Below are 21,753 nucleotides of genomic sequence, written 5' to 3'. Positions count from 1 at the left end.
AATTTGGTTTAACTGTTACCTCTGTAAGCTACCTGATTTACTGCCAAATTTGCCATTCGATGTCACTTATACTTTTTTATTAAGTAGGGACCATAATACAGAAAAATTGAACGTGTTTTATTGAAAATCAGAACTGAATGAGTTCAGATAATATCCTTTCACTTTCTTTTTCTTTTTAAGATTTTATTTATTTATTTGACAGAGAGAGACAGCAAGAGAGGGAACACAAGCAGGGGGAGTGGGAGAGGGAGAAGCAGGCCCCCCGCTGAGCAGGGACCCCCCCCCCCAATGTGGGGCTCGATCCCAGGACCCTGGGACCATGACCTGAGCCGAAGGCAGACACTTAACGCCTGAGCTACCCAGGCGCCCCATCATTTCACTTTCTTAATTCACTTTCAGTTATTTGAATTCTAACAATGTGAGTTGGAGAATATGCACTACTTTTATTTTCCTTTGGATTAGAGGTAATCTGAAATAAATGGATAGCTTCAGTTCAACAGACAAATAGCATGGCTAAATACCGTCAGACATATTTGTTTTATATGATTTATTTGCAACATATAGATGCTCTTAGTGGTCAATCTTATTCGGGTTTCAAAAACCATGACATTTTCAAGTTATCTTAAGTGGTGTTGGCTTAAAGATACACAAGGGGAGGAAAGACAGAAAAGTTGTACCTCAGCAACTACTCAACCAGGCAGCCGGAACCGTAGTTCATTCGGGACATACAATATCCTTGGAGGACTAACAGCAGCCCTTACAACCAACAGGAAAACCTGCAGATTTCTGTTCAGTAGTAAATTTTTGTTGCTTCCTGTGACAAGGACTTTATCCCAATTTGTGATTGGGTTGATCTTAATCTCTGCTTCTACTATTTCTGTCTACCCATAGTTTCTCCACTTGGCCTTTCTTGCCTCAGGGTACCTGTCTTAAGGCTGTTAAGTCCTATGACTTCTGATGCCTCAAGTGGGTCTCTTGGCTTCTGCTCTCTTAAGTTTTTCTCGAAAGAGAGCTAGTCACCACCTAATACTGACCACCCTTCTCGGGCAGTTTGGTAACAGGCCATTCCGTAGGCTAATGGCCAGGGCTTTCGCTCTCCATATTGCTTCACAGGTTAATCCTTTCAACAAAGTTACCTGACCCATTGTAGCAGGAGTCAAGTGACACAAAAGCATGATGGTCTGATGAGCTGGCTGGTTGTTTTGTTTTGTTTTGTTTTGTTTTCTTCACGAAATGAGGCTGTGAACATAGAAACTTCTCAGAAAAGGACCTTAGACATTGTAGGCACACAGGGCAGCATGGTCTCTCTCCAGTGTATGCCTTCTTTTAAGGAATCAATGATATTAATGTTTAAAAATGTATAAAAACAACAATGCTGGTTTCATTCTCTAACACAAAAGTTGTGATTACTTAATTATTTTCAGGATTTTCTTGCTCTCAACGTAGATGTAATTCTGTTAATATATTTCTACGTAATTTTGATATAGATTTCATATTCATTCTAAAAATTATCCTTGTCTTGTTAACTTCTTAATCCCCAGCATTTTGCAGAGAGCCTGGCATAGAGAAGATGTTAAATAAAGGTTTAATCAAATCAAATCCTTGAAACAAATCAATAATGACAAAAATATTTGGGTTGATTTTACTAAGGAGGGCCTCAGCTTCAAGCCTGAAAAGTGAGAAAACCTGTTTGGCAGGAGTAGGAGTCCTGGCCGTCAAGTCTATTGGGCAAGTGCACTGTTAACAGAGAGACAAGAACATTTGCTTATAAGCAGTTAACTTCTTCAGGGTTCTAGGAATGGGGAAGGGGCAGAAAGAGTAGGAGCATAGCAGAGGCTCTATCAAAAAGTGAAAAAAGTAGGGGCGCCTGGGTGGCTCAGTCGTTAAGCGTCCTGGGATCAAGCCCTGCATCGGGCTCCCTGCTCCACGGAAAGCCTGCTTCTCCCTCTCCCACTCCCCTTGCTTGTGTTCCCTCTCTCTCTGTGTGTCTCTCTCTGTCAAATAAATAAATAAAATCTTTTAAAAAATAAAAAATAAAAAGTGAAAAAGTAGATATCCAGGACCTTTAATGAGCAAGCTACCTTGTTAGACAATAGCAGACATCCTCCTATCTTATAAGATGAAATACAGTCAACTGTCCCACGTGAACATATTCATGACTTGTTCTTCAAATATTTCTGTTTCTGTAAATGTTATAATGTTATAATGCACATATATTTCCAGTAACCTTTTAGAGAATGACATTGTATCCTGGGGAATTTCATATGGAGATTCCATTACACTGGCATTATTGGTCATCCAATCCTGAACAATTAATATTATGTGACATAAAACAAATTCAATATTAATAAATATTTGATGAAGCCGTAGTTAAAATACACAGTGAATATGTGAATATGTAAATGTAATTGGATGTTTATATCAACCTGGTCACAGGTAAATTCAATAAACTGTTCTATAACAATGTCCTGATCATACACAGGCATAAACTCAGAGTTGTTTGCATTCTCTAGCTATAGGACGTTTAGGATTTATAGGATTTTATAAGATTTTTACATAGAATCATCCAACTGGTTCTATTAGGATTGCTTTAGTAAGATGTATACATATATTCGTTCTGTGTATGTGTATATATGGGTCTATATAGGTCCTACTCCTTCTGTTTCTTTAGAGAATGCTGACTAATATCGGAAATAAAAATGGATGTTAACCTTAAAAACGTTTGCCATTAGGGGCTGGCAGCCATGACGTACTTGGGAAGGTAGGACTGAGGTGAGGTGGATACAATACTAAGGATGCAATACAGACTATTTTTGAGACAGAAAAGGGTAAGAAGATGTATACTATATATCAAATCTGTGAGATGACATAGAAGAAGAATTTAGGGGGGAGCTTATAGTACTAAATGCCTAAATTAAAAAATAATAAAGGTTTCAAAGCAATGACTACAGCTTTCACCTTAAGAAATTAGAAAAATAAAAGATCTAATGAAATCCAAAGTAAATATAAAAAGAAAACAATAAAATCCAAGCATCAACTGATTAAATGGAAAACAAAAACAATAGGGAACATCTATGATACCAAAGCTGATTGGGAAGATCAATAAAATTAATAAAACCCTAGCCAGACTGATTGGAGAAAAAGCGAGAAGGCACAAATTAACAGTATCTGAAATGAGAGAGTTGACAATAGAACAGGGAGAAATTTAGCATGTCTACTATATACTGCTTCTATTTCCCTTCCTGCTATGACTTATAGCTTAGAAACTTCTGCTTAGCCCTGCACATAGGCATGTTACAGCTAAGATTTGCAAAAACTGCTTTTTACCCGAAATCCCCCTCATCCAAGGAGATAAGGAAATACGTAGAGAAATGGCTATGTTGAAGATTTACAGGAATGACATGACCAGACTCCTGTACACAAAGATCAACTGACCAAGGACAGAGAACTTACACGACCCTCAGATGTAGACCTTCACATGTCTACAGATGTCAGTCACCTTTTGACTCCAACCGCTTTTCACTTCCCCCTTTTGCTAACATAAAGGAAGCTCGAATTTCATGCTGGCAGGCAGGTGGTAGTTCTTAGGAAAATAGTCCGCCACCTCCTTGGTTTGCTGGTTTTCCAAATAAAGTCACTTTCTGTACCCAAACATCTTGCCTCTCAACTCGTTGGCCTATCATGCCACGAGCAGAGCAAGCCTGGACTCAGTTGCAACATCACTATAAATTCTACAGATAGTAAAAAATAAATAGGAGAATATTGTTGTGGAGGACAGACGTTAAGATGTCCCCCCATGATCCCCACAACTTGGTGTTCATGACTTTGTATAATCCCCTCCCTTTTAGTATCAACAGGACATGTGATGTACTTTTAACCAATGGAATGTAGTGGAGGCAATGGGATGTACATGATTATCATGACTATCTTGCTGGAGTGTCTCTTTCTTCATTGCTGGCTTTTAAGCAACAAGCTGCCATGAATCCTACAACTACAAGTGAATTCTGCCAACAACTTGATAAAGCTTGGATGCAAATCATTCCCTGGCCAAGTCTCTGATGAGAACCCAGCCCTGGTCTACACCTTGACAACAGCCTTGTAAGACCCTAAGCAGAGGACCCTGCAAAAGTTCCAGACTCCCGATCCTCAGAAACTGTGAGATAATAAATGTTCCTTTTAAGTCACTGAGTTTGTGATAATTTGTTACATAGCAGTAGCTAATTAATATAACTATGAGTGAACTCATACTCATGAATTTGACAGCTTGGATAAATTGACAATTTCTTTGAAAAATACAACTTACCCAATCTCACCCAAGAAGAAATAGATAATACATGGAATCTACATAGAAGATTCTAGCAATAATACATAAGGTTAGCAAGATTTCAGGATATATGACCAATATTTAAAGAATCTATTGTATTTCTATATACTTGCAATAAATATTCAGGAACTGGAATTCTTAAAAGTATCTTTAATAATATGAAAAATATTAAATACTTAGGGTAGGTATATCTGACAAGAAGATACTAAATGTCTCTCTAGACTGATAAAATCTTTCCTTAGGTAACATTAATGGCCATCAAATGTTATCTGCTAAGTCTCTCAAGCTCTTTAAAATTGTTTTACACGTGTCTAAACTTCACGATCACATGCTCATTTTACGTAACTGTCAGAAACAACCAATTTATCTTTTGCTAAGTCTGAATTATTTCCAATTATTATGGTAGTTCCTGAACACTGGGCTTTGAGGTCAGATGACATGAAATTCTAGCATGACTGTTAATAGCTGTATAACCTAAGACAAAAATTTTAATATTTTGTACCTTAATTTCCTGATTTATAAAATTGGGATAATAATACTTAATGGCTCTGGCAAACAGATTATTTTTGTGTCAGCTCTGCCACTTCCTTACTATATGATTTGGGGCATGTTAAATAATATTTCTGGTCTTCACTATTACCTCATCTGTAAAATAGGATAATAATAGTACTTACCTCATAATGCGGTTAGGAAGATTAAATGACAAAATTGTGCACCTGAAACTAAAATAACACCAAGTGTCAACTACGCTTCAATAACAAGTTTTGTAAAAAAAAAAAAATTCAGGGGCGCCTGGGTGGCTCAGTCGTTAAGTGTCTGCCTTCGGCTCAGGTCATGATCCCAGGGTCCTGGGATCGAGCCCCGCATCGGGCTCCCTGCTCAACGGGAGGCCTGCTTCTCCCTCTCCCCCCTCCCCCTGCTTGTGTTCCCTCTCTCGCTGTGTCTCTCTCTGTCAAATAAATAAATAAAATCTTTAAAAAAAAAAAATTCAGTGACATAAAATACATAAAATGATTTTATATTAGTACTGGGCATGCAATAAATGTTAGCCTTTGTAACGCTGGGACAGACTAATATATGCTCAACACGTACAATGTTTCATAATGTTGGAGGCTATAACTATTTGTAACTATTATCTATAATTGGGCCATTCTAATATTCAGTACATAATACATATTTGTCAAAATGTTTTTATTTTTTCTAGACAGTCATTTAATCAAAAGTAGGACTTTATAATATAAAATTGAATAGCCTTGATGGAAAGAATATGTGAATATTTAATATGATCTTGAAATATGAGATACCTGAGACCATTCGTTTTTTTAAACTTTATTCAGCAGATCTTTTTTTTTTTCAAATAAAATTCTTCTTGGAAGTCTAGATAGATAGATAATCTCAAGTATATAAAGCAAATAAAAGGGAAGTTTCTTAGTTGAATCATAAGCCCACAAGGCTGCAGTTAGTGGGCATCTGTTATGTGCCAGCTACAATTCTAAAATTGTGGCAACCCTATGGTGGCTCTGGGATTCTCCTTAGAACCCTAAAGTGCAATAAACACAGTTTAAAACCCACTCCTTTGGAACTGTAAGCCACTCAGGACAAGAACCTTATGATGCATATCTTAATATAGTATTGGCCACTCAGTGAGCATCGAATAAATATTGTTAGGATTGGGTGGCACAAAAGGATCTAAGGAAATTTTAGAGTAACCCCATATGCTAGCAAGTGGCTGTCGCCTCCTGCTCTGCTGAGTGTTTCTCGGGATGCACAACTGCAGTCCATCTCTGAATGGCCTCAGGACTCCAGGGACCCCTTCCTGAAATTTACCAAAAAATCTGACCAACTCTCCAAGGAATAATATTGACTGCCCCAAAGATCTCCAAAGTTTTCTCAGTTAAAGTCTGTGATTGAGAATTTGCCCAGGCACCAGGAACTGTGGCATGAGCGGACATTGACACAGGCACTCTCCCCATTGTTTCCAGTTTTCAGTTTCAAGTTAGAACTCAAGTAAGGGGATAGCAAGTAAAGGGAAAGTAAGCAAGGGCATCAGAGATGAGATACACCAGGACATAGCTTGTGTGTTATCTCCTTTCTAAATGCCGTATCTCCTCCATTACTGAATTTCAAGATCTGTTCTTGAGGATAGAGTCTTTGATCTATAGTTCTATTGCATTGTTTATGCTACTAATGGTTTTAAGAATAATAAAATGATCTTTTATTGAGGCTTTATGAGGTGCTCAATACTGTGTTAAAATACTTACCAGGCATTATTAAATGTTCTAGTACTCAATGAATATTCGGCATTTAAAAACTCCAAAAGATTTTATGTAGAAACACAGGTAAGATAAACAAAACAGATAAGAATAAACTGAGTTTTTATTATAACCTAATAGTAAGGGCCAAGAGAAAAACTAAAAATAGTGATTTTTCAGGATTGTTTTTACAGACTTAATAAATGAGGGCCAATTAGGAACAAGAGGTATTGATTAGAAAGTTATTTTCTGGTGTAAGTATATGGAGTGAGAATAAAAAATTTTAGAGGGCATTATAATCCCTATAAATCATTACAAAAATTCTGAAAAAAGACAGTTTCTGAATTAAAGTACCAATGTTGAACACCCTGATTAATAAAATATAAAGCAACACCATATATTACAGAGGTTACTCATTAGCATGGAGATCTGTAAATTAATAATCTTCAATTCTTTGGCATCTAATCCTACAAAACATCCTTGGTCTTTACAAAATGAACTCTGAATACAACTTCTGCATCTCAACAAGGGCAAATGATAATAAGAATAGTTATATACTTTTCCTATATCTCTAAAACCTTTCTTCTAAGAAATGGATAGATGATAGTACAAAATTAGTTCAAAAAAATAAGTTCTCATTTATGACATAAATGATTGTTTATCCTAACATCTAATTCTTACTCTCTTCTTACTTAACCAGATTTATCTGTGACAAATGACATTGCTTTATGAATAACATAAGCCCTACTTTAACTAAGTAGATCACTGGACTAGAAATAGAGATTCCTGTGCTGTATTTCTAGCTCTGAGTAGTTCTGTGACCTTAGGCAACCTTCTCAGCAAGAATCTCAAATCATCATAATCAAAACTAAAATGTCATTTTCCATCTACAGGATGTATTACATAAGAGCTGTTATAGGATTATCTTCCTTTATATAAGTAATATGAATTACTCGAAATAAAAGTAAAATAGCATAAAATTATTTTTATATTAATGTCATATTTAATAACTTGTAATGATTTAGCTTTAATTGGATAAGATCGTAAGCTCAAAAAGAATAGAGTTTTGATTATCATTTAAAGTTTGTAATTCTTATAAAGATATGTAGTAGCTTCCATGTGTGTACATATAATTCATTTATACTCAGCTAAATGATCACAATTATCTTAAATATTGGAAGCAAGAGGATTCACTGGTCTTGTAGCTGTTATTAGTCTAGGTGGCTGTAAGAAGTATTGGGGGGTTGGGCGCCTGGGTGGCTCAGTCAGTTAAGCGTCTGCCTTCAGCTCAGGTCATGATCCCAGGGTCCTGGGATCGAGTTCCGCATCGGGTTCCCTGCTCGGCGGGGAGCCTGCTTCTCCCTCTCCATCTGCCTGCCTCTCTGCCTACTTGTGCTCTCTATCTCTCTGTCAAATAAATAAATAAAATCTTAAAAAAAAGAAGTATTGGGGGGCAATTGAGAAGAGCATGCACTGGAATCACAAACCCTGTATTGCCCCTACAGGGTACTGTTGCATGACCGTGGTCAAGTCACAACATCTGTAGCCTTCAGGAAATGAGGATAATCATACTATCTCATTTTGTTTTGTTCTCTAAGTTCTCTAAGGGCTAAGTGAGTTAATGGATATAAATTGGCCCAGGATCTGATGCACCTGAGGTGCTCAAAAAGTGTCAAGTTTTATACTATTTCAAGAAATTTTGTGAGATCCTTGATCTTTTTGTTGCTATATATATATAATATTTACATTTATGTAAATTTATATAATTTCTATATAAATACAAATTTATATAATTACAAATAATTATATACATATAATTAAAATATCTCCCCATTTCTTGAGATAGTTAGAGGGACTCCTACACCTAGAAGTCAAAAGAGCCTACCTACATATTATGCCATTACTTCATGAAGTTCTAAATTGTCGATGGATTTCACTTTCCACCATGGATGTTAGATCAGCAGTGTTGTGCGAACTCTCTTTAGGTTCACCTGGGCCGTTTATTATTCTTTCATCTAATTTCATCAAATACATGGAGAATGTATACTTCAGGGTGAGGCCATTTATTTGCTCTAAAAGATAAGATAAAAATTGCAAAATGAAACAAATTGCCCTCATTTCCTATTTTCTTGGTCATTGAGGAAAGAAGAAAGCTTATATGCTGAGGTCTTTTTTATTTGTATCTCACATTTCATCTCCTCTTCCATTTCCAAAGATGATGCAATTAAAAAAAGAAAGAAAAAGAAACCAGCGCAGGGTTTAGCTAGGGCTGTCTTCCATGCCTCATCTCTGAAAAAAATTACTGGGAGGCAGCAGGATTCATTACCACTGTCTCAAGTGCTCCTAAGATAGAGAACTTCTGCCAACACTGGAATACATGTTTATATTAAAAGAATTTAGCATTCCCTAGAGCACAGGTAAACAATCAATGGCCCAACGAAACCTACCAAATGACATCGAGGGCCAAAGTGAGAAGTAATGAATATATATTTTTGATATACTGTATCCTGTCCTCTCTCAAGTCACTCAGTCCTGCTTTATACCTCTCCTGACTCCCTTCAGGCTGCCACTAACAAGTGAAATTGAAAATTCTTCTAATAGCTGAATATGGTTTGAAGTAAACAGTCTGCTTATAAATAGAGCAGTTCCAGTATTTTATGCCCATAATCTCTGAAATGAATATATACTTTAAAGGAAAGATGAACCTACAGAAAAGAAAGGAAAATCCCAGTCTTTGTGAAAAACTTATATCAAACAATACTAAAGTAATTACCAAGTACATCTAGTGCTGGTTGTTAAGTTGGCTCCAAACCACTCTCCGTACTCTGCTTGTGATACTGGATCTGGGACTCTGAAGACCACACATCTGCTTTTTTCAGCTGATTCCTTGAGGCAGTAGAGGGAGACTACGAGGCAGGAGGAAGAAGAGAGACGTGCTTCTTCCTGTTTCCCGTTCCTGTGAGCATCACGCCATTAATGCTTCTTCACCTTGGAAGCAGCAGTTCCTTCCCATGGCTGCAGCCGATGCTTTGCAGTCTTGCTGACATTCACAGAACCAGCCTCTCAGCACACCCACACCGCTCCACCACAAAGCATCAGCACCGCTGAGCAGCTGAAGTCTGAGTTTCAGTTTTGCAGGACCTGTCCTCTGAGTTCCTAAGTTTTTGTAATTCTAATGTCTTCTTTGTTCTCTCAATCCTACGAGCAGCTGCTTCCTACAGTTGTCACCTCCTTGATGACTAGAATTAACTTTTTGTAAAAGATTTATTTCTTTATTTGAGAAAGACAGCGGGGGCCACAGAGGAAGAGAGAGAGAGAATCTCAAGCAGACTTCCCACTGAGCATGGAGTCCAACACGGGGCTCAATCCCATGACCCTGAGATCATGGCCTGAGGCCAAATCAAGAGTCCAGTGCTTAACCGACTGAGCCACCCAGGTGCCTCTAGAATTCACTTTTTACCCTTTCGGTTACCTGGTTAACAAATTCATATTTAGTTAACAATTCTTCAAATTCCCTCTGTTTAGATATCAAGTGTGATTTCTGTTTCTTGTCTGGATCTTGACTAATACACAATTTAACATGTATAAAGTGGTAGTATATAAACTGAGTACACTGAGATTGTTTTAAAACAAAACTGTATGGGGGCGCCTGGGTGGCTCAGTCAGTTAAGCAACTGACTCTTGATTTTGGCTCAGGTCATGATCTCTGGGTTGTGAGATCGAGACCCGTGTAGAGTTCTGTGCTCAGCAAGGAGTCTGCTTGAGATTCTCTCTCTCCCTCTGCCCCTCCCCCTGCTTGTGCTCTCTCTCTCTCTCTCTCTCTCTCTCTCTCAAAATAAATAAGTAAATAAATCTTTAGAATAAAACTGTATGTAAAAGTGGGGCAGGGAAAAAGTTAAAATGAATGTGTAATTATCAGAGGTTGTAAGATGGAGTGAGGAGAAAAAAGTAAAGTAAAGGAAGGGAGAGCTAATAATTCTTTTTACAACGTGGAAAGACAAGAAATACTGTCCATGGTAGATATAGTAACAGAAGTATAAGAATAATTTGAAGTTGCCGAGGTGACCAGTGGAAGAACTAGGATCAGTGACATACGACAACAAAATGAAGAGAAGACAAAAAGAAGATACAGTGGAAGCAAATTAAGTTATGTTATAACATAGCAGGATGATGTTTAGAGATGATAAATTGAAAAGTAATAGAATAAGCCCATTATTTACCTATATAAAGATGAACCCAAAAACATTAGAATCAAACAGTTAAAGTGCTTATCTCTGTAAGACAATACTGGAGATGGGCAGGAGCTGGACAAAGGATAGTTGTCTTTCCCATAAGTATTTCCATTCTATTTTAAGTATTTTATAATTTGTTCAAATTTACATTTTAAAAATGCAAGGAAAGGGACTTTCACTTTTGCAATAATGCAGTATACTTCTTTTCCCTATTTCTTCCACTAATTACAGTTAAAAACCCGGAACATATTTAAAACAAACCTAAGAAAGCTCTAGAAGGTGGGGAGAAGAAGGTGGAATGGCTAGGAACCTCAAGACCCAAGGAACAACACACTGATGAGATCCCTGGGCTTTTTTCCTGCCTCGTATATTCCAGTCATAGAAGTGAAGAAGCCAGCAACTAGGAAACATCAACAAGCACAGACTAAAAAGCCCCAACAAAAGTCTGCTCTTTCTAGCCAAAGAATCAGGAAAGGGTCACCTAGCAAGGCAGAAAATTTATAGACAATAGCTGCTCTTCTGCAGCCAAACACAACAGAAAATGCTGCGCCCTACCCCCACCCAGGCCAGCAAAGGAAGCTCAGTTTCATGCTCACGGTGTCAGTGGAGAAGGCATGGGGGATCTGCACTTCCACCCCAGCCCAGCAGTCATGAAGCATCCTTCCTCTTACTCGCTGGGGTAGTTACCAGCGGATGCCCAGTGAAGAGTCAGGACTTCCACCACCAAGCAGAGATAATGAGGACACCCTCCACACAGCCACCCACCCTATGGTGTCAATTGAAGCTACATAGAGAGCATCAGAATGGCACTGAGGATTCTGGCTCCTGGCCAAAATCTTATTGCGCTTTTTCAGACCTGATCGTGGGAAATTATAAATGCTTTACCTGGCAGGCCTCAGCAGGGAAAGCTGCCCTCCCCCACACCAAACTTGGTGCACAGTCAATGCACTGTAGACTCTAAAGGGAGTCAAGGACTCGGGCCCACCTGGCTGGTCTTGTTCTTATGTTTTGCTGCACCCTTAGCCCAGGTGCCTCCAATTAGAAGTTTTCTTACTTGGGGAACCTGAGGACATTTTCTCTACTCTGATTCAGGACACAGTACTTTTCTACTCCTAATTCTTTTTCCCCCTCCTTCCTCCTGACCCTTGGATCCTTAAAATAGTAGTAGCCTTTTCTTCTGAGATTATACCCAGACCCCCAAATCGGTATTGATCTGCCTGGCCCTCAACTGGCTCCCCATTCCATGGGGTAAAGCAGAAAAGGGGGGAGCCAACTATCTTCCCAGTTTAGACTTTTGCTTAGACTATCACAGTAAATGATTAAAGGTTTGACTGTTATTTTATTTGGCTTGTTTTAATGGGCTACTCCGATACCTAGCAGCCCACCTCCCTCCAGCTTAGCAAGTAGCCCTTCCATGAGTGAGATCTCACTGAAGGCCTAGTAAGGAGCCAGAACTTCCATATCCACCTGGCAGTAACAAGGTAGTGTCCCCTTCCCCTGCTGGACTGGAATTAGACAAAGCCAACTAGAACAGGTTTAAATAAAATCCGGAGTCTTACAGCATAACACCCAAAATGTCCACATTTCCATCAAAAATCACTCATTGTAACAAGAATCAGGAAGATCTCAAACTGAAAGGAAAAAAAAAAGGTCAGAGAAAATAGAATTACCTGACAAAACAGTCATCATAAAAACTTTTACTTTACCAAGTACATCCCCACCAGCAGTGCATGAGAGTTCCTTTTACTTTACATCCTCACCAACACTTATTTCTTCTCTTTTTTGATTTCAGCCATCCCAACGGGTATGAGGTGATATTTCATTGTGGTTTGGGTTTGCAGTTCCCTGATGATCAATGAGGTAAAGCAGTCATCGCAAAAATTTTCAACAAGCGATTATGAACAGACTTGACACAAATTTTAAAAAGAAAATCTCAGCATAGAAATCAAAAGTGTCAGCAAAGAAATGCACAATATAAAGAAAAATCAAATGAAAAGTTTAGAATTCTTTTAAATTTTATTATGTTACGTTAATCACCATACATTACATCATTAGTTTTTGATGTAGTGTTCCATTGTTTGCGTATAACACCCAGTGCTCCATTCAATACGTGCCCTCTTTAATACCCATCACCAGGCTAACCCATCCCCCTACCCCCCTCCCTTCTAGAACCCTCAGTTTGTTTCTCAGAGTCCATAGTCTCTCATGGTTCGTCTCCCCCTCCGATTTCCCCCCCTTCGTTTTTCCCTTCCTACTATCTTCTCTCTCTTTTTTTTTTTAACATATAATGTATTATTTGTTTCAGAGATACAGGTCTGCGATTCAACAGTCTTACACAATTCAGAGCACTCACCATAGCACATACCCTCCCCAATGTCTATCACCCAGCTACCCTATCCCTCCCACCCCCCACCACTCCAGCAACCCTCAGTTTGTTTCCTGAGATTAAGAATTCCTCATATCAGCGAGATCATATGAAACATGTCTTTCTCTGATGGACTTATTTCGCTCAGCATAATACCCTCCAGTTCCATCCACGTCGTTGCAAATGGCAAGGTTTCTTTTTTTATGGCTGCATAATATTCCATCAATGCACAGAAATCAGTTGCATTTATATACACCAACAACAGGACAGAAGAAAGAGAAATTAAGGAATCGATCCCATTTACAATTGCACCCCAAATCATAAGATACCTAGGAATAAATCTTACCAGAGGCAAAGAATCTGTACTCAGAAAACTATAAAATACTCATGAAAGAAATTAAGGAAGACACAAAGAAATGGAAAAACATTCCATGCTCATGGATTGGAAGAACAAATATTGTGAAGATGTCAATGCTACCCAGAGCAATCTACACATTTAATGCAATCCTTATCAAAATACCATCAACTTCTTTTCAAAAAATGGAACAAATAATCCTAAAATTGATATGGAACCAGAAAAGACCCCAAATAGCCAGAGGAATGTTGAAAAGTTTAGAATTTAAAAATAATAATAAATAAAAAGCTCAGTGGGTGGATTCAACAGCAGAACGGAGGAAACAGAATCTGTGAACTAGAACATAAGACAATAGAAATTATTCATTCTGAACAACAGAGAGAAAATAGGCTGAAATCAAAAGTGTACAGATCCTGATTGTGAGATAATCACAAAAGTTCTAACATTTTTGTTATCAGAGTCCCAGAGAGAGGAGAAACCTGGTGGGACTGAAAAAGGCCTTGAAGAAATAACACCTGAAAATTTCCCAAATTTGACAAAAGACATAAACCAACAGATTCAAGAAGCTGAGTGAATTCCAAACAGTATAAACCAAAGAAATAACAGCAACACACATCATAGTCAAACATCTGAAAATTAAAGACAAAGAAAAACTTTTAAAAACAGCAAGAGATAATCACATGTGTACTATTCTGATGCAGAATACTGAAATTGAGGGAGGCTCTGTCTGTAAGTATGGGGTATATGGGAATAAGGAGTATATGGGACCTCTGTACTTTTTTTTTAAAAGATCTATTTACTTATTTTAGAGAGAGAGAAAGAAAGAGAGCACAAGCAGGGGGAGGGTCAGAGGGAAAGAAGCAGACTCTCTGCTGAGCATGGAGCCAATGTGGAGTTCCATCTCAGGACCCTGAGATCATGACTGGAGCCAAAATCAAGAATCAGATGCTTAACCAACTGAGACACCCAGGAGCTCAGGTGTCTCTATACTCTTTGCTCAGTTCTGCTGTGAACCTAAAACTGATCTTTTTTTTTTAAGATTTTATTTATTTATTTGACAGAGAGAGACACAGCGGGAGAGGGAACAAAAGCAGGGGGAGTGGGAGAGGGAGAAGCAGGCTTCCCGCAGAGTAGGGAGCCCAATATGGGGCTCGATCCCTGGACCCTGGGATCATGACCTGAGCCGAAGGCAGACGCTTAATGACTGAGCCACCCAGATGCCCCCCTAAAACTGATCTTAAAAATAAAGTGCATTTTAAAAATGAGAGAAAAATGCCACCTTACCTATAAGGGTAAACAATTTGAATGAGAATGGATTTCTCATTGGAAAAAAAAAACAACAACAACATAAAGTCAGAAGGCAGTGGAATAATATTTTTTACATGCTGGAAAAAAAAAGAACTGCTGATCCAGAATTCTATATCCAGTGAAAATACCCTCTAAAAGTGAAAGGAAAGCAAGATGTTTTCAGATGAAGAAAACCAGAATTTGTTGCCAGCAAACCTACCCTAAAAGAATGGCTTAAAAAATTCTCTAAAAAGAAAGAAAACAATTAAAAAGTATTCTTGTAATATCAGGAAGAAAGAAAGAAAACATATAAGTCAATACAACAGATTTTCCTTCTCTTGGGTTTTCTGAATTATGTTTTAAGTTTGAAGCAAAAATATAACATTGTCTAGTGTTTCTAAACAGGGAGAGTAAATGGATATAAAGTCTAGTAAGAATAAATAAATAAATAAATAAATAAATAAATAAATAAATAAAAAGTCTAGTAAGGTTTCTATACCTCACTCAAACTAGCAAAAGGACAACATCAGTAAACTGTGATACGTTTTGGGGCAGCTGGGTGGCTCAGTCAGTTGAGCCATCGGTTTCTTGACTTCAGCTCATGTCGTGATCTCAGGATCGTGAGATCAAACCCTGGCTGTGCCTGGGCTCGGCGTTCTGCCCCGGAGTCTGCTGGAGTTTCTCTCCCTCTGCCCCTCCCCCGGCTTGTGTGCACGCACTCTCTCTCTCTTCCTAAAATGAATAAATCTACAAATTAATTAATTAATTAAGGAACTAGAAGATATAAATAGGAAATCTCACAATATGCCCTCAAAAACACAAACCTTACGGACTGAGAGACTGATTTTCCACAAATGCTTGATTTATAGAAAACTGATAATGTTGGAATGTTCTTAAATGCCAGGGAGTTGGTCAAGGTTACCTCATATCAACCTTGGGAAATTTTTGCTTATGGTTTCCGAGACATGAGCAAGAAATGACCCATGTGGGGTTGATCTCACAAAATAAGCTGAATTAAGCTTTATTTGTATAACTGGACTGGTTTTGCCTACTTGGGGAATTTTCAAATCTGGTCTCCATTTGTTTTTGATTTTCACAGACTCTCATTGAACTCTCTCCTCTTTATATTCCCTGCCCATAAATACAACCTTCCCCAAACCCTCAATGGACTCACCTGCAATTTAATAGTTTGTGTGCCCCGAATTACAAGTCCTGTTATTCCCAAATAAACTCATCTTTTTTGACAATTTTGAGATTGCCTTGGTTTACTTCTTTTTAGGTCAACAAGGGGATATCACTACAGATCCTGAAGACATCAAAAGGATAATAGGGATTACTAGAACAGCGAACCCACAAACTACCGTAACTCACCCAGTATGAAATGGATCACTTGAATATCCTTATAACCATTAAAGAAATTGAACTCATAATTTTAAAACTCTCAAAAAAGAAATCTCCAGGCCAGATGGCTTCCCTGGAGAATTTTACCAAACATTTAAAGAATTAACCCTAATTCTATATAACCTCTTCCAGAAAGGAGCAGAGCAAGGAACATTTCCCAGCTCACTTTATAAAGCTAGTATCACCCTGAGAGCAACACCAGCCACACACAGTACAAAAATGAAAAGAAGAAGAAGAAGATGAAAGAAAGCTATAAACCCGTATTTGCAGACCACATATGCAACAAAGGACTAGTACCTAAAACATAAAAATAACTCTCAGAACTCAACAGTAAAAAAATAAACAATCCAATTAGAAAATTGGCAAAAGATACGAAGAGACATTTTACTAGGGCAATAAGCACATGAAAAGATGTTCAACCTGATTAGCAATCAGGGCATTGCAATTAAAATCACAGTGAGGTATCACTCCATACCTACCAGAATGGCTACAATAAAAAATCGTGACACTAAATGTTAGCAAAGATGTGGAGAAACTGGATCACTCACTGACTGCTGGTAGAAATATAAAATGGTACAGCCACTCTGGAAAGCAGTTTCTTAAAAAGCTAAACATGCAATTACTACACAACCCAGCAATTGCACTCCTAGGCATTTATCCCAGAGAAATGAAGACTATGTTCACACAAAAACCTATACATGAATATTTACAGCAGCTTTATTCATCGTCGCCCCAAACTGGAAACAACCTTGATACCTATCACTGGGTAAATGATAAAACAAACTGTAGTGTATCTGTATGGAATAGTATTCTGTAATGAAAACACATGGATCTTTGATACATGCCACCATTTGGATAAATCACCAGATAACAATACTTTGTGGGGGGGGAAGCCAATCCCAAAAGCTTACATACTGATTCCATTTATATAACATTCTTGAAATGATAAAATTATAGAGATGGAGAGCAGATTAGTAGTTATCAGAAGTTTAAAGAGGAGATAGAGTGTAGGAGGGGAGTAGATGTGGCTATAAAAGGCAACATGAAGGATTCTAGTGGTGATAGAAATGTTCTGTGTCTTGACTATAGCTATGTCAATCTCTTGGTTGTGATGTGTACTATAGTTTTGCATGATATCACCATGGGAGGAAACTGGGTAAAAGGTAAGCAAGATCTCTCTATTATTCCTTACAACTGCATGTCAATCTACGATTACCCAAAATTAAAAATTTTAAACATTTTAATTTTTTTTTTTTTATTGCAAGGGAAAAGACCACATTTCTCAGCCACTTGACATGACAAGAAAATACGTGGAAAGAAGATGGCAGTTCCTTCAGGTCATGGATCATGATACCCAGCTTCGTCTCAAAATGTGGTTGTTTCACACTGTATTTCATAAGACATATTAACTCCCTAGCATCCAATTTTTTATGATCCACAGGGATTTGGTTTCCCTTACCAAATTTTGCAATTCTAATGCAAATTAAATTTAAGCTGATCCAACTGGGAGTTGCTAAACCCCATAAAAGCAATTACAGTCATAAAGAGATGCTGTAAAATTGATATTCGAACTATTCAACCCACAACCTCCTCCCAGCCCTCCACCTCCTTCACACACACAAACAAAGTGCTTTTCTTTTATGCATGTGCTGGGAGTGTATTCCAGGTAACTGTAGGCTGCATTAAGGTATTGATTTAAAATTCTCCTTCATTAAGTGTAAGTCAAGAACAAACCATCACCTTGACTTTCTGAATAACTACAGCATAAAATAGCTCATGAAACCAACATGCTGCATTTTTGCATCTTTCATAGTTTTTAGACACTGTCCTTTTGTATTCAGATGAGGAGCCCAAAGCTCCTAACAGTTACCCAAAAAGACCGACACTTGGGAATTTACAGAGCTTTCCTTTTTATTGCAATTACTTATTTTCCTTTTTCCCCCCCAAGAAAAAATTTACTATCTTGTAAATACCATGGCCATTGTTCTGCTACAAACTTGTATTTTTCTTTCTCCCCCAGGTGTAGAAAACTAAAACTATAAGCAGAGAAAGATTATAGGAAGGAGAACAGGCTATTTCTGATCTGCCTTCCCAAGGTAAAGTGCCTGAACAGAGATTCTCAATTGTTTAATGGGCTAATCTGAAATGTTTGGAAAACAAACAGGCAGAACAGGAAAACAGTTCATAGTCATTTGCCAGTCAAATCAGTTCCCTTCAATTTTACACTCTCTAATCCTTTTCCTAGCAATTCAGAGGTTTTTTTAGTGACTAAATTATTACAAACTTGTTTTTCTCTTTGTGGATAGCTTGGTTAAAATAAGATTATGAAAAGGGACACTGTCTTCTTGTGACCAGATTATGGAGAACTGTTACCAATAATCAAATTACCTAAATGTTAAAAATACTCTTGCTCCCTTAAAATTCTGCTCCATCTAAAATCAATCTGAGATATAATGAGTAGATAAAATTTATACCAATCAGCTCCAATAAATTATAGCCTACACTAGAGACCTGTTTTCTTCAAGTTATTGATTTGAAAAGCTATAACATGCACACAATTATCTCTATATCTCTAGTACTTAACAGGATAGTATAATAAATACTAGCATAATCATTTCTAACTCCATATGTAATTGCAGCCATATGACAGAACAGAAATTACAGCATCTAGATTCTGTTGTTTTCATAACAAAGTAAGCCATTAAAAAAAATAAAAGATATTTATATGACTTTTCCCCATACTTAGACCAACATTCCAGTTGCACTAGGTGTCTTTTTTTTGTAACCAAATTCTACTATGAATAACACCTCAAAATAAAAATAAAATGTTTTCACAATAAAGCAGGTCCCCCACCCACCTTCTTTCCCAATAAAATGCAGCTTGTCTTCCAGTTTTCATCCTCCTCCTTAAGTAAATCTGCTTTTAGTTTTGTGGCTTGGATATGAGGTATTTGTCTACAGGGCTGGACAAACAAATGAATAGGGGCATGATTCTTTTAAATAAGCAGGAGATTCCAGCACAGCCTACACAACAACTTCTAGATACTCCATCTTGTGACCCAAAACTATCTATAAATTGCTGTTCCTATTCATTCACTCACAGTCAAGGGAATATCCTCAAATATTAATGAGTGGTAGAAAAATCAGTGTCTCTGATATTTCAGCTCTTACAAGATAAAATTTTGCTTGAGAAGCTGTGACTAAAAGAATTTTTAATCCAAGAAAATTATAGCAAGTTCTTGACCTCAGCAAAGGTCAAGGAAAGCAGAGAAAAGTCAATGTTTGACTTTAATGGCTCTGGACACTTTGGGTTTAAGTCAATAACTAGCTCTTGGGAGCATCTCTTTGTTAGGCACCATATGAGGCCTCAGGAACAGGCAGTCAGCAAGACAGCCATGGTCCCAACAGCACAGAGCCTGCCGTCCAATCAAAGGCAATTATCAAGCAGGTATCACAAGTGGGAACAGTGTGGGGCATCTGGGTGGCTCAGTCGTTGGGCATCTACCTTCGGCATAGGTCATGATCCTGCTGTCCTGGGATCGAGCCGAGCCGGGCTCCCTGCTCAGCAGAGAGCCTGTTTCTCCCTCTGCCTGCTCCCCCTCTGGCTTGTGCTCTCTCTCACTGTCAAATAAATAAATAAAATCTTAAAAAAAAAAAAAAAGTGGGAACAGTGTAACAAAAATGTAGTAAAAATGTGCTATTGGATAAAAAAAGTTTCACTTTTTAAATTTTGGGACTATATGAACCCAGATGCCATATTTTTACTTCCTCAATCATGAGAATCCTTTATCCTCACTACTTTGGGCAGTTTTTTAATAGGACAAATTTTATTGTATCTCCTCAGACCAGCTATGAAAGTTATACACTATATCGTGTAGGACTTGGACCAGATGAAAGTGAAGAGACTCAAAAATCATTTACAAAAGAAGACTGAAGACAGTGATTCCAGAAGCTTATTCAACTGCTTAACAATGCTACCAGAGCCCCACACTCCTCCTACCATACTGCTCCTAACCCTGAGCCTGTTGTCCTTCACCTTCATGCCTGTTGGCTCATGACTGCAAGATGATTGCTGCCCTCTGGCCATCATGTCTTCATTCAAGGAAGGAAAGGAGGAATAAGGGGAAACTGCCATCCCTGCCCGACGCCTTTTATCCGGAAAGCCAAATTTTCCCGGAAATGACTACAACAGACTTCCTCTTACATCTTATTGAACAGAATGAAGTCACATGATGAGCTCCTTTGCTTCTGGTTCCTGAGGAGGTTTGGACAAGTAAGAGATGTGAGCAAAGATTGGAGGGTGAGAGTTGAGAGAGGTCAGGGAATTCTTTCCCCGTTCCTCCACCTGTCCCTTTTCTGCACTGCAGTTCTGGCAACGGCCACATCCTCCCATAACTACAGCTCCTGCTGGTCACGCTCCTCCATGGCTCCAGCTCTCTCGGGGCTCTGGCAACAATGCCTCACGTCTTGCCTTTTCAGCCACGGAGTGCTAACGGTCTGTCACTGTAGCTGATGTCTGGGTGCTTTATTGATACCTTTAGCCCTGCCCACATCTCTGTAAATGGACCGGTCATTAAAACATTTTTAGTTGACCATCTGAGTACAATTCTATTCTAAGCCAGGATTCCAACTGAGGTACATAGACTTTTAACTGCAAACAAGGCTGGAAAAGCAGCAGGGATCAGACACAGGCCACCCTGGACAAATGTTTAATTAGGTTAACAAAAAAAAAAAAAAAAAAGCAGGGATATGGCAATTTGATAGGTGCCTAACATGGTCTACACTTCATGATTTACAATTAGAAATAGTTTAAAAAACAACCTGAATAATAGTAGCTTTTTCATTTTTTTATTGTCTTCAACTAACTCAGTGTCTGACAAAATAGACGTCTGCTAATGAGAACACCTTACGCTTAGAGAAAGTTTGCAGTCTACGATGTGCCTCCACATATGTTATCCCGTTTGATCCTCACAAATGGTCCTGTGAGTAAGATAAGATGGACATTTTTATCCCCATTTTATAGATGACCAATCAGAAGTTCAGAGAGAATAACCCTTTTGCGTTGGGTCATACAGTTAGCAAGTGGTGGAACTTGAAAACAAAGGGAGAGGATTTTTTTAACTCCAAAATCAGGGCTCCAGAGCTAAGCCATAGACAGTATGTCTGGCTGTGGATTTAGGGCACAAAACCTAAACCCAAATGTTGGCGAAGGTGGTACAGAAGAACAAGGACGGTATCTTCCGCAGCTTCTCTGATTCTAAGATGCACCAGCAGAGAGAATGGAGGACTTAGTTTACCTTGAAAAACACAGATGCAGGGGCCTGGGTGGTTCAGTTGGTTAAGCATCTGCCTTTGGCTCAGGTCATGATCCTGCGGTCCTGGGATCGAATCCCACATCGGGCTCCCTGCTCCGCTGGGAGCCTGCTTCTTCCTCTGCTTGCCACTCCTCCTACTTCTGTGCTCTCTCTCTCTCTAGCAAATAAATAAAATCTTTTAGAAAGGAGGAAAGAAAGAAAGAAAGAAAGAAAGAAAGAAAG

This window comes from Halichoerus grypus, chromosome 9 (assembly GCF_964656455.1).
Source record: "Halichoerus grypus chromosome 9, mHalGry1.hap1.1, whole genome shotgun sequence".
NCBI classification, from domain to species: Eukaryota; Metazoa; Chordata; class Mammalia; order Carnivora; family Phocidae; genus Halichoerus; species Halichoerus grypus.
This window is presented reverse-complemented; position numbering follows the sequence as displayed.